The sequence below is a fragment of the Momordica charantia genome, assembly GCF_013281855.1.
Source record: "Momordica charantia cultivar OHB3-1 chromosome 5 unlocalized genomic scaffold, Mcharantia_2.0 BLBB01000005.1, whole genome shotgun sequence".
NCBI lineage: Eukaryota > Viridiplantae > Streptophyta > Magnoliopsida > Cucurbitales > Cucurbitaceae > Momordica > Momordica charantia.
The window spans coordinates 8512519-8525841 of NW_028275163.1; the positions used below are offsets into that span (position 1 = coordinate 8512519).

Genomic DNA, 13323 nt, shown 5'->3' on the forward strand with positions numbered 1-13323 from the left:
TGGTGGATATTCTTTACTCTTTATATATTGCTTGATGTCATGAAACCAGGGGTTACCGTCGGGTTTTTCCTCAATGCTCATACAAGAAGCTGAGACATCTCTCCTCCCAACTTTAATCGGACGGACATCTTCATTGAGTTCTAAATTGAACATCACCGCTAATGTGGCCAATGCATCTGTTACTTGATTATTTTCTCTTGGCAAATAATCAAATGAGATTTCATCAAATTCTTGTGACAATTCTGTTATGAGTTGTTTATAAGACAACAACTTAACGTCTCTTGTTTCCCATTTTCCTCTTAGTTGATGAATTACTAGCATAGAATCCCCAAAAACTGTAAGTTTCTTAACCTTCATATCAATAGCAACTTGGATGCCCATCGAGCATGCTTCATACTCGGCCATATTATGTGTGCAGTCAAAACATAATCTAGCGGTAAGAGGGTATAGTTCCCCTTTGGGTGATATCAAAATAGCCCCTACCCATGACCTAACTCGTTAGAGGCACCATCAAACATCATGGTCCAAGTTTGTGGGTCTAAACCTTCCTCACTTGTGGTTATGGTGGAGATATACTCATCTGGAAAATCGAACTTCACCGGTACGTAGTCATTTATGGGTTGTTGAGCTAGGTAGTCGGCCAAAGCACTCCTCTTAATGGCCTTTTGAGTCACATAAACAATATCATATTAGGACAAGAGAACCTGCCACCTCGCAATTCGACCCGAGAGAGACGGCTTTTCAAAAATGTACTTTATGAGGTCCATCTTTGAAATGAGCCATGTGGTATAATACAACATGTATTGTCTTAGATGTCCAGCAGCCCAAGCTAGAGCACAACAAGTTTTTTCTACTTGAGAGTATCAAGTCTCGTAATCGGTGAACTTCTTACTTAAATAATATATTGCACCTTCTTTCCTGCCTGAATCATCATGCTGCCCCAGTACACATCCCATTGAGTCTTCAGTCACTGTGAGATATAAAATAAGGGGTCGTCCTGGAGTTGGTGGCACAAGAACTGGAGGGTCTTGCAAATACTGTTTAATCTTATCAAATGCTGTTTGACAATCTTCACTTCATACCCCATCGTTGTTCTTGCGGAGCAATTTAAAGATGGGTTCGCAAGTTGCTGTTAAGTGAGATATGAACCTTGCGATGTAGTTGAGTCGCCCTAGAAATCCTTTGACTTCTTTCTGCATCCTTGGAGGTGGCATCTCTAAGATTGCTTTGACTTTATCCAGGTTAACTTTAATATCTTCTTGACTTACTACAAAACCCAGGAGTTTTCCAGTGGTTGCCCCAAATATGCATTTGTTGGGATTGAGTTTCAATTTGAACTTCCTCAATCGATCAAACAGCTTTTTTAAAATATTTGTGTGCTCCTCGCCCTCTTTTGACTTGGCAATCATATCATCCACGTAAACTTCAATTTCTTTGTGCATCAAGTCATGGAAGAGAGTAACCATTGCACGTTGGTAGGTTGCCCCAGCATTTTTTAGCCCAAATGGCATAACTTTGTAGCAGAAAGTTCCCCATAGCGTAATGAATGTGGTTTTTTCACAATCTCAGGTGCCATCTTGATCTGATTGTAGCCTAAGAACCCATCCATAAAGGAGAAGGTTGAGAACCCAGCAGTATTATCAACCAACACATCGATATGAGGAAGCGGGAAGTTATCTTTTGGACTTGCACGATTCAAGTCTCTATAATCCACACACATTCTTACTTGTCCATTTTTCTTTGGTACAGGGACAATGTTTGCCACCCACTCAGGGTAATTAGATATTGTAAGGAATCCTGCATCAATTTGCTTCCTTACTTCATCTTTTATCTTGATCAAAATATCCAGCCTCATCTTTCGTAACTTCTGTCTCACCGGCTTGAACTCTGGGTTGATCGGCAATTTGTGCACTACGATGTCTGTATCTAAACTAGGCATATCTTGATAGGACCAAACAAAAACAACAGCATATTCATGAAGTAACTCTATCAACTTTTTGCGACTTTCTGAAGACATATTAGTGCCTATTTTAACCTCTTTGGCTTCTGCTTGTGATCCCAAGTTAATTGTCTCAGTTAATTCTTCATGGGATCTCATCATCTTTTCTTCTTCTTCTAACATTCTTAATAACTCAACAGAGGGCTCATCATCCATTTCCCCACCAAACTCGACGTTGTATATAGGTGTATCGAACTTGTATTTTGAATCATTATCACATTCAATCTCAGTATTACTGCTTAAGATATAATAAGGGAGAAAAGAAAGGAAAAGGAAACAAATGAATAAAATGGCCCAGAGAAATAACAAAGGAAAGAAACAAAGTGAATTAATCTTTATTGATGTGGAAGAATTATAGACAAATGATATGTCTGGATAGAATACATAAGGGAATAGAAAATTAATTTATTAATTAAGAAAATGAGGGAACAAATAATTACTTTGACTTATTATTTATAAAAGACGGTAGCTCTAACACGCTCCAATTGGTCAGCTCGAAACCGTCTGGGCACGGAAAGGTAAAAGGTCCGACTTACTCTCTTTCTTCTGTCACTGCTGCCACTGTAGAACTCTCATCGTACTTCTGATGGATTATGCCGGCACTTCTAAAGGAGTGGCTGAGAGGTGGAATAGTCCTCTTTGGGTTATCATGCTCCTTATTCTCAAATCTTGCTAGACGTTTTGCTTTTTCACGGTTCTGCACTCTGGTGATGTCACCTCTATCTGGCTTATACCCTAGCCCGAACCTCCTTGTGTTTTTAGCCATCCTCAGCAGCTTGTCTAAACTCTCGTTGTCTCCTTTAAAGGCGGCCTCTAAAAGTCGTGGCTTAGGTCTTCCAAACTTTCCATGTAAAGTTGTAGCATTTGCAATCTCGAATGATTGAAATGAAGACTCAAAAGCTTCTTCTGCTAACCTTGAGACTAGAATGTTTTCTTGTCCCGATATGATCACCAACTTATGGTTAACTGCAAATTTAATTTTCTGATGTAGAGTAGACGGAACTGCCCCTGTCGAATGTATCCAGGGTCGCCCCAACAAAAAACTATAAGCTGATGTAATGTCCATAACTTGAAATCTTATGTCAAAGGTGCAAGGACCTATCTTGATCGGGATCTCAATATCCCCAACAACAGCTTTGCGAGCTCCATCGAAAGCTCTTACTATCACAGTACTAGGTCTCATATGAGACATATCAACCGATAACTTTTCTAGTGTGGATCTTGGCATTATGTTTAAAGAAGATCTATTATCCACAAGGACTTTTGCTATTAGGAAGTTTTTACACTTAACTGTGTGGAGAGCTTTGGTATGTCTTGTACCCTCTGGTGGTATCTCCTCATCTGTAAAAGTGATAGAGCTAGATGTCGTTATATTCCCCACAACGTTGTTTAAATTATCCACTGTGATGTCTTATAAAACGAAAGCCTGCTTCAAGGCCTCCAACAGTGTATTCCGATGCGCTTAAGAGGATAACAGTAAAGATAATATAGAGATCTTTGCGGGTGTCCGACCTAATTGTTCAATAACTTTGTATTCACTTTGCTTCACTAGCTTTAGAAACTCTTGAGTCTCTTCCTCGGACACGGGTTGTTTAGGACTTGCATCCTTTACAACAATTGCCTCCACCAGTTCATCATAAATATCATCATTGAGTTTGGTCTTCCTTTTCTTATCTTCCTCTACCTTTTCCTTCTTCTTCTCAATTGCTTTCTCTTTATTCTTTTCACTAGCGGGTTCATTCACGCACTTTAGCAAGCTATCCGGTGTATAACATCTCCCAGTTTGTGTCAAACCTCCTACTCCGGTGATATTGTCAACTGGGAGTGAAGGAGATAATACCTCTGCCCTAAAGTTACCTTGCACTCATATCTCCAAGGCACTGCTTTGGAATATTTATACTCGAAAGGAGCTGGAACCGTTATAGTGATTGGTTTCCGATTGTAGCTGGGTGCATCTGGCTTTTCACGGTAAAAGATGGTGAGAGGTTTTGGCTTAAGAGAATCACTTGAGCCCTCAGAAACCGAGATATCCTCCACGACATTTTGTAAATGTAAGGACTTTTGAGTTTAACAACTCTTGAACTCTCTTTTGAAAACGGTTGCATTGCTCTAGAGAGTGTCCTTTCGCCCCAGCGTGGAACATGCACTTCAGACTTTCATCATACCCATTATACTTAAGGTTTGGGCATAGGTACTCCACTGATACATTTCCACTGCCCAAGAGAATTTCAAATAGTTCCTCCATAGGGGTTGTAATATTCGCAACCTTACTCTTCGACTCGATCCCTTAGCATTCGATTACATTTATTTGGACATTCTGATGATTCGGCAGCGGATTCTTACTTACATTAGGCCCATTTTCTTTTTTAAAGTTCAACCAACCTGCCTTGATCAAAGCTTGAACTCTGTATTTCAATGCAGTGCAGTTCTTTGTTGAATGCCCTATGGCTCCTGCGTGATAGTCACAATGAGCATTTGCATCATACCATCTTGGGTATAGAGGCTAGATCGGATCTACAGGTACAGGTGCCAGCTGATTATTTTGAAATAACTGAGGCAGAAGCTCAGTATAAGTCATGGGGATTGGGTCAAACTGAGTCTGTTTACGTGCCCCTCTATTAGTCTGTTGCCCTTGAGTATAGAATGTATTATGCTGCTGACCCCTAGGTTGGAAATTTTGATTGGCTGAGGGTCGAAAATTTTAAGAGGCATAAGGGGAGTAATGTGAAGTTGCATTATTCACAAATGGTTGATTATACCAGTATGGCGTTGGGTAATAATACGGAGTGTATCGCGGTGTCCGACCGTACGGTTGTTGTTTCCAAGAGTGTTGTTCTACTCCCACCATTTGAACCTCACCTTCCTTCTTCTTAGAATGACTTGTCTTCTTTGCTGCTAATGGCTCCTCGGTAGTACTGGTTATTCGCCTGTGTTTAACCCCGTATTCGATCATTTCTCCTATGGTCATAATATCAGAGAAATTTGTGGAAGCGCTTCCTATCATCCGATCATAGAAATGATGTTTTAGGGTATTGATGAACATGACAGATAGCTTCTTATCTGTTAAAGGAGGTTGGACTTGCGCTGATGTGTCTCTCCACCTTTGAGCATACTCTTTAAAGCTTTCTGTACTCTTCTTCTCCATCCTCTATAAATCTAAGCGATCTGGAGCCATGTCTATGTTATGCTTATATTGTTTTAGGAAGGAGTCGGCCAGATTCTTCCACGAGCCAACATGAGAGCTATCTAACTGCATGTACCAACGAGAGGCCGGACCAGATAAACTATCTTGAAAGCAGTGTATCAACAATTTGTCATTTTGGACGTACGCTACCATCTTCCTACAGTACATTATAAGATGATTCTTAGGACAAGAAGAACCATCGTACTTCTCAAACTCTGGCACCTTGAATTTTGGAGGGATGACTAATCCAGACACCAAACACAATTGTGAGGCATCAATGTTGCCAAAAACGTCCGTCCTCTCTATTGCTCTTAATTTTTCCTCCATAACTTCGAACTTCTCGTTACTGGGGGCATTTTGTCCGACTAGGTCTGTCTTGGCTGAGAGACCACCTAGGTTAAGGACTGTAGGGGGTGACATCATTTGCTCCGGCTCTCGAAAATGATGTTGGTTGGGATTTGCTGAGCTCCCTTAACAAAGGGATGCGGATACTAACCAACCGGGACGTCATACAAAGGGTTGTACGTTGTATATTGTGGCATGAAACCCTCTACCACTGGCCTAAGAGGTGGACCGTACCTAGGTGGATAAGGAGGGGTTTCTTGCGGCTCATGGACAGGGTTGCTAGATGTAGCAGGATCTGCAGCCGCTTTGCCTTTTTCCAACGCGAGGAGGATGGCATCTAACTTTTCTCGCAACTCCTCAATATCTTTCCTTGTTTTCTCCTGCTCGGCTTTTTGATCTTCCATCATTAATCTTGCACTATGTCTGGTACGGTAAGTGCGATGTGGTGCCAGTAAGCGAGCTATCTTGAACAATCCCTTTTGTTTTTTTAGAAAAATAGAAGACAAAAAGAAAGAGAAAGAAAACCATAAATAAATAAGTTCGTGACTTTATTATAAATTGGATAAATAAATAAATGAATATTACAAGAAAATAACAATTATGCCAAATTTGAACCCCAATGCTTAAATCATGGAATTGAAAATACATTAAAGCAGAATGTCAATAAAACTGTCCCCAATGCTCTAGATCTCACCGAAGTTTGCTCAATAACTTGAGTGTGCTTTTGCCATTCGGCTGTGTAGGGGCAATGGGAGACGTGAGAGCTCGTGCCTCTTTAGCTAAACCATCTGCCCTACGGGCTGCCTGTCTGACTTGGGTGAGTACATGTTCTGAATTATGACGCAACAATGTGTTATCGCGCCTCACATGGTCTAATTCATACCCCACTTGGTTGTATTGTTCCTTGATATGGGCATAATCATGCATTAACCCATCAGCAGCATTCTGGGTTTTATCGAGACGACTTGAAAGCGCCTGAACAGTTTCCCTTAATCTTTGATTTTCTTGAGCATACTGAGCTAACTGTACTTCTTTCTCCTCCAACACAATGACTTTTCACGAAGGGACATGATTTCTGTTTGTAGAGAAGACATTTGTTGTGATATTTGATTGTCTCGCGCCTTCAAGACTGTCTGTGAGCTATCTTCGTACATTCTTCTGTTAGGGTCCCAAACCTCTACTTCTAGCGATCTGTTTCTTTCCCTTGGTAACCGACCTCCCTTCTTGCCTGCTGTAATTCCAGCTCAATGCTTCGAGGTAGATTTTGATTGAACCCTAGCTGTAGTCTTTCTTTAGCTGGTATGGGGTTCCTTTCTCGCAGCTCGTATTCTATCCTGCGAACCTTCCGCTGAGTGGACTGATTTGAGCTCATTTCAGAAAGAATTCTCCTAGTGGGAACCTCTAACTTCCTTTTGCCCTTGTCGATTGGTAGGAGAACCACAGTTTTTCCTCTACTCGAATGCCACTGTTCGTATCCTTCAAATATATTATCGTGGTAATTGCCACTTTGGATTCTGACAATCGTCTTCCACGCCTTTACGACCTCCTGAATTTTGTTTTTGCAAAACCCAACATCATAGGCAAATTCAGAGTTTCTTAAGTCATGTGTGGCTGGGATAAACTGACGTACCTATATCTGGCGCAGTACCATCAATGGGGCATAAGATACACATCCCCATGGACCCAATAGCGGTAGACTGTGAAATTTACCACACCTATACATCATAAGTTTGGTTGACATCCATTGGGCCCTCCACTCCACGTCTTCTGGCCTTAGTCCTGTAAAAAAAAATGCTCCACTCTTCTTTTTCTGGGTGGATTTGACTCCAATCTGCTTGGTTGAATTCAAGGATAGGATTTTGTAATCTACTCCACGATCTTGAAAATTTGACCTAAGGACACTTGAACTCTGGTGGACAATTTATATGGCTGAGGATCCAAATGTATAGTAGCTGAGCACAATCTATAAATTTCCATCTCCTCGCGATCTACAAAAATTTAGTGTTCGAAAAGTTTCTGCAAGGATGGGTATTACGAGATTAATCCCCATCTCTACCTTGACGAATAGCTTGACCACCCGCTCTTCAACGTACCCACTAACTTTAGGGAATACAACCAAGTTGAATAAGCACAGAGCTTGTTTGGGGAAGGGAATACCCTGGACACGTGGAGGACCCCTATTGGTGCTTCAAGATGGCTCATGAGTCATGCCCAGCTCGGATGGCCGAGATGGCCGCCACCAACGCCGACAAATGCTAAGTATGAGGGCCGAGGTGAACCTGGCCCAGGTCCGACCTATCGGGGAGCTTGGTAGGGGCCGATGTGAGCAACTGTCTACGGCGTGATTATCGGGCGTAACCGTCGGTCCCGAGATTACCGGGTGTAACCGACGGTCCCGAGATTACCGAACGTAACCGTCGCGAGATTAGCGGGACTACCACCCATAAGTAGAGGACTTCACTCCACGATCAGGTACGATGATTTCTGACCTCGAACTAAACTGGGAATCCGACCTATACTGACTTGATCGTCGGAGTGCTCACCTTTTTGTGCAGGTCCGCCCAAGCGTTCAGGTCAGTTCGGAGGCCGAGTTCGAGCTGCAATCTGGAACACACTGTTGTGCATATCCTTGCATAAACATTTGGCGCGGTCTGTGGGGACGACAATCTAAGTCATCCCAATTCTTTTAAACCAACACGCGAGCGAACATGGTTCAACCAGCGAACTCGACCAATACGACAGATCGAAAGACTCTAGCTGCCAGCGATGCCCACCAGAGGGAGGTCGGAGCAGCAGCGGTAGAGGGGCAAGGTCACGACGGCCTAGCAGCGGAACCCCTCCGCAGGTCGGCACGGATCACCGCGCCCGCCCTACCGCCTGCGCACCCGAGGGCATCCAAGGCCACCCGTGGCCGAGGTGGGACCTTTAAGAAGGGCGCCCAGGGTTCAGCCCCGGCTCCAACAAGCGAGAACTTTGATGCGCTCAAGAGAGAGATGGAGGCAATGCGCACACAAATGCGCTCCATGAAGGCGATGTATAACGAAATGGTGCTAGCTGTAGGCGCAGGGTCCCGATCTGAAAATAGAGTGACGCGCATGGACGTACGCGAGCAGAAGGGTTCCCACCTCGGCCCAGCCGAGGAGGAACGTCTCGAAGACAACGAGAGCGAGGGGTACACTCGCCAGAGGGGAGACCTCCGTGAGCATCTCAACAGAAAGAGAGGCTTGTCTCTCCGAAAAGGGCAGTCACCATCCCGCTCCCACAGGAGCTCCAACCAGCAGGCTGAATCCTCTCACAATCCCGCAGGGATAATCACAAGGGAGGAGTTCGACCAGCTGAGGGGGGCGCTCGATGCTCAGGTGGAGGCCTTAAAGGCCAAATGTGAGCGGAAAGACGATTCACTGAACGATGGCGACTTGGGAGAATCGTCTTTCACCTCGGACGTTTTGGAAGCACCAATCCCTCCGAAGTTCAAAGCTCCTACCGTGAAACCTTATGATGGGACGAAGGACCCCAAGGACTATGTTGAGGTCTTTGAAGGCCTCATGGACTTCCAAGCAGCATCAGACGCAATCAAATGCCGCGCCTTTCAGATCGCGCTTACTGGCAGCGCGCGATTGTGGTACCGGAGACTGCCAGCCAGGTCGATCTCGACCTACTCTCAGCTGAGAAGGGAGTTCCTCGCCCAGTTCTCTTCTCGGCACTATGACAAAAAGACAGCGACCCATCTCGCCACCATCAGGCAGAAGGAGGGTGAGACACTGCGGGAGTATGTCACCAGATTCCAGGAGGAGCAGTTGAAGGTTGCACAATGCTTCGATGACTCGGCCATGTGCTATTTCCTCACCGGTCTAGCCGACGAAGCCCTCACGGTGAAACTTGGAGAGGAGGCCCCGGCCACCTTCGCCGAGGTGCTCCAAAAGGCGAAGAAAGTCATCGATGGACAGGAGCTCCTCCGAACCAAAACCGGCCGACCTAAACGAAAGATCGGCCGGGGCCGAAGTGGAAAAGATGTAGAAAGGGCAGATCCCAAGTCCAAGGACAAGGGATCTTTTTCCGGCGGCCGAGCTGAGTATCGAAGGGCGGAGAGCGGACCTACCAGGAGCCGACCTTACAAGCGGTTCACCCCAACCACGATTCCAATTTCCGAGATCCTAACGAACATCGAGGAGTCTGGAATGGAGAAACTACTCAAGCGTCCTGAGAAACTTCGGGGAGCCCCGGAGAGGCGCAGCAAGGACAAGTATTGCCGCTTCCATCGGGAGCACGGCCACAACACGTCGGACTGTTGGGAATTGAAGCGCCAAATTGAGGATCTAATTCAAGACGACTACTTCAAGAAGTTTGTGGGAAAGCCCAGGACCAGCTCGACAGAGAAAAAGGAAGAGCGAAAGCGTTCAAGGACGCCACCCCGACGCACCGACCGACCTGCGGTCATCAATACCATTTTTGGAGGGCCAAGCGGGGGTCAGTCCGGACATAAAAGGAAGGAGTTGGCCCGTGCAGCCAGGCGCGAGGTGTGCATCATCAGGGAGCAGGGGCCGACCTGCCCAATCACCTTCGACGGTGCAGACTTGGAGGAGGTCCACCTGCCCCACAATGATGCACTTGTGATTGCTCCCTTGATTGATCATGTGGTGGTCAGGAGAGTGCTGGTAGACGGGTGCGCATCCGCTAACATCCTGTCCTTACCGACCTACCTCGCCTTGGGATGGACGAGGTCGCAATTGAAGAGGAGCCCGACACCGCTGGTTGGGTTCTCTGGAGAATCGGTCATCCCAGAGGGTTGCATCGACTTGCCGGTCACGCTGGGGCAGGACCAAACTCGGGTCACTCAAATGGCCGAGTTCGTGGTAATTGACGGTAGATCGGCCTACAACGCCATCTTTGGGCGACCCATCATCCACTCATTCCGGGCCATTCCCTCAACACTTCATCAAGTTTTGAAGTATCCCACCCCCAATGGCGTGGGCACGGTCCGAGGGGAACAGGCCGCTTCGAGGGAGTGTTATGCCTCCGCACTCAAAGGCTCATCGGTCTGCACCCTCGAAACTCTCGCCGGCAGGGATGGGCCGCTCGAGTTCGAGGCCGACCTGCCGAGGAAGGAGTTTGCCGCACCCACTGAGGAGCTCGAGCTTGTTCCTCTGCTTAGTCCCAAGAAGCAGGTAAGCATAGGAACCAAGCTGGGGGCCACCGACAGAGAGGAGCTAATCCAGTTCCTCAGATCCAACTCGGACGTCTTTGCGTGGTCCCATGAGGACATGCCTAGCATTGACCCGCGAATTATGACGCATCGCCTCAGCATAGATCCATCGTTTCGACCTGTGAAACAAAAGAGAAGACTTATAAACAAGGAGAGGAGTGATGTAATTGTTGAGGAAATTAACAAACTTTTGAAAGCTGAATACATAAGAGAAATTTCGTATCCCGAGTGGCTCTCCAATGTTGTATTAGTTAAAAAATCTAACGGCAAGTGGAGAATGTGCGTGGATTTTACGAACTTAAATAAGGCATGCCCGAAAGATTGCTTCCCACTGCCGAGGATTGACCAGCTCGTGGACGCCACAGCCGGGCACGAACTGCTCACCTTCATGGACGCCTACTCTGGGTACAACCAAATCAAGATGCATGTCCCAGATGAAGGTCATACCGCCTTCATAACGGACCAAGGTCTGTACTGCTACAAGGTCATGCCCTTCGGGTTAAAGAACGCAGGAGCGACCTACCAGAGAATGGTGAACAAAATGTTCGCCAAGCAGATCGACCGGAATATGGAAGTGTATGTGGACGACATGCTTGTCAAGAGCAAGCAGTCTAAGTCGCATCTCTCCGACCTGGCCGAAGCCTTCGAGGAATTGAAGACATATCAAATGAAGCTCAACCCGGCTAAATGTGCCTTTGGAGTCTCTTCGGGAAAATTCCTTGGCTTCATGGTGCACATCCGGGGAATCGAGGCCAACCCCGAAAAGATTAAAGCCGTGATCGAGATGGAGGCACCTAAAACGCTGAAGCAGCTTCAGTGCCTCAATGGCAGGATTGCAGCCCTGAACCGGTTTGTTTCAAGGTCGACAGATAAGTGCCTTCCTTTCTTCAAAGTCCTACGAAAGAAAGGGCCGTTTGAATGGACAGCGGAGTGTGAGCAAGCGTTTCAGAAATTGAAGAGCTACCTCTGTTCGGCGCCTTTGCTCGCCAAGCCCATGCCGGGGGACAAGCTCCAATTGTACTTAGCAGTGTCTGACAGTGCCATCAGGTCGGCCCTAATCAGGAAAGAGGACGCGCGGCAAAACCCGGTCTACTACACAAGCAAGGCTATGACCGAAGCCGAGACTAGATACCCTCAGTTGGAGAAGTTGGCTCTCGCTTTGGTCACCTCGGCCCGACGACTTAGACCGTATTTCCAAGCCCATACGGTGGTGGTGCTCACTAACTTGCCCCTAAAAAGCATCTTCCATAAGCCGGAAGCTTCTGGACGCCTAATGAAGTGGGCAATAGAGCTAAGTGAGTACGACATCCAGTTCGAATCCAGAACTGCGTTGAAAGGACAAGCAGCGGCAGATTTCATAGCCGAGCTCACACCACCTTCCGAGCTGAACGAGTCCGACCTACCTTGGACAGTCTATGTCGACGGATCCTCCAATGAGAAGGGGTGCGGAGCCAGGGTCCTCTTGCTCGGACCAGGGGGCGAGCGATTTGAGTATGCCTAGCGGTTCGGCTTCCGGACTTCTAACAACGAGGCTGAGTATGAAGCATTTATTGCCGGCCTGCGGATCGCTCGAGCATTGGGGGCCTCTTGTGTTAAGGTCTTCAGTGACTCCCAGCTGGTTGTGAGCCAGATCAAGGACGAGTACCAAGCCAAAGACACCCGAATGGAGAAGTATTTGGGCAAGGTCAGATCGTACCTCGCCCAGTTTCGAACTTACGAAGTACGCCGAATTCCGCGAGCAGAAAATTCTAACGCTGACGCCTTGGCCAAGCTAGCATCGGCGTACGAGACCGACCTGACCAGGTCGGTCCCCGTCGAGATCCTAGATAACCCCTCGATCTTAGAGCCAGATCAGATGGAGATCAGCGCTCCAGAATCTTCATGGATGGACCCGATCGCGGACTTCATTAGGGGCAACTCACCACAAGACCCCAAGGAGCGCAGAAAGTTGGCAAAGCGGGCAGCTCGGTTCGTGGTCCGAGATGGGGCACTGTACCGACGTGGCTTTTCCCTGCCTCTATTGAGATGCCTAACCCCTGAAGAGGGCCTGTACGTCTTCAGAGAGATCCACGAAGGAGTGTGCGGCAATCACTCAGGCGCCCGGTCGCTGTCAGCCAAAGTGATCCGACAAGGATACTATTGGCCGACCCTCAGCCAGGACGCCAAGAAGTTCGTTAGAACTTGCGACAATTGCCAACGCTACGGAACCATAATCCACCAACCTCCCGAGCTGCTCACCCCCATCTCGGCCCCGTGGCCATTCGCGCAGTGGGGGGTAGATATCATTGGTCCTTTCCCTTTGGGCAAGGGCCAGACCAAGTTCGCTGTGGTTGCTGTGGATTACTTCACCAAGTGGGCCGAGGCCGAAGCGCTCTCCCACATAACGGAATCCAGGGTCACGTCCTTCGTATGGACGAATATCGTATGTCGCTTTGGTATACCGCAGGCCATAGTGACAGACAATGGGAAGCAGTTTGACAACGCCAAATTCAAAGACTTTTGCAGCAAACTTGGCATAAGTCATCTCAGTTCGTCACCCGCACATCCGCAAGCAAATGGGCAGGTGGAGGCAGTCAACAAGATCATCAAGCG

General features: G+C 47.0%; 2 pseudogenes; both read right to left on the reverse strand.

Moving 5' to 3' along the window:
• Nucleotides 1-2531: 2531 nt before the first annotated feature.
• Nucleotides 2532-3867, reverse strand: LOC148211240 (uncharacterized; annotated as a pseudogene).
• A 146-nt stretch (nt 3868-4013) lies between these two features.
• Nucleotides 4014-5510, reverse strand: LOC111015188 (uncharacterized; annotated as a pseudogene).
• Between the last annotated feature and the right edge of the window lie 7813 nt (nt 5511-13323).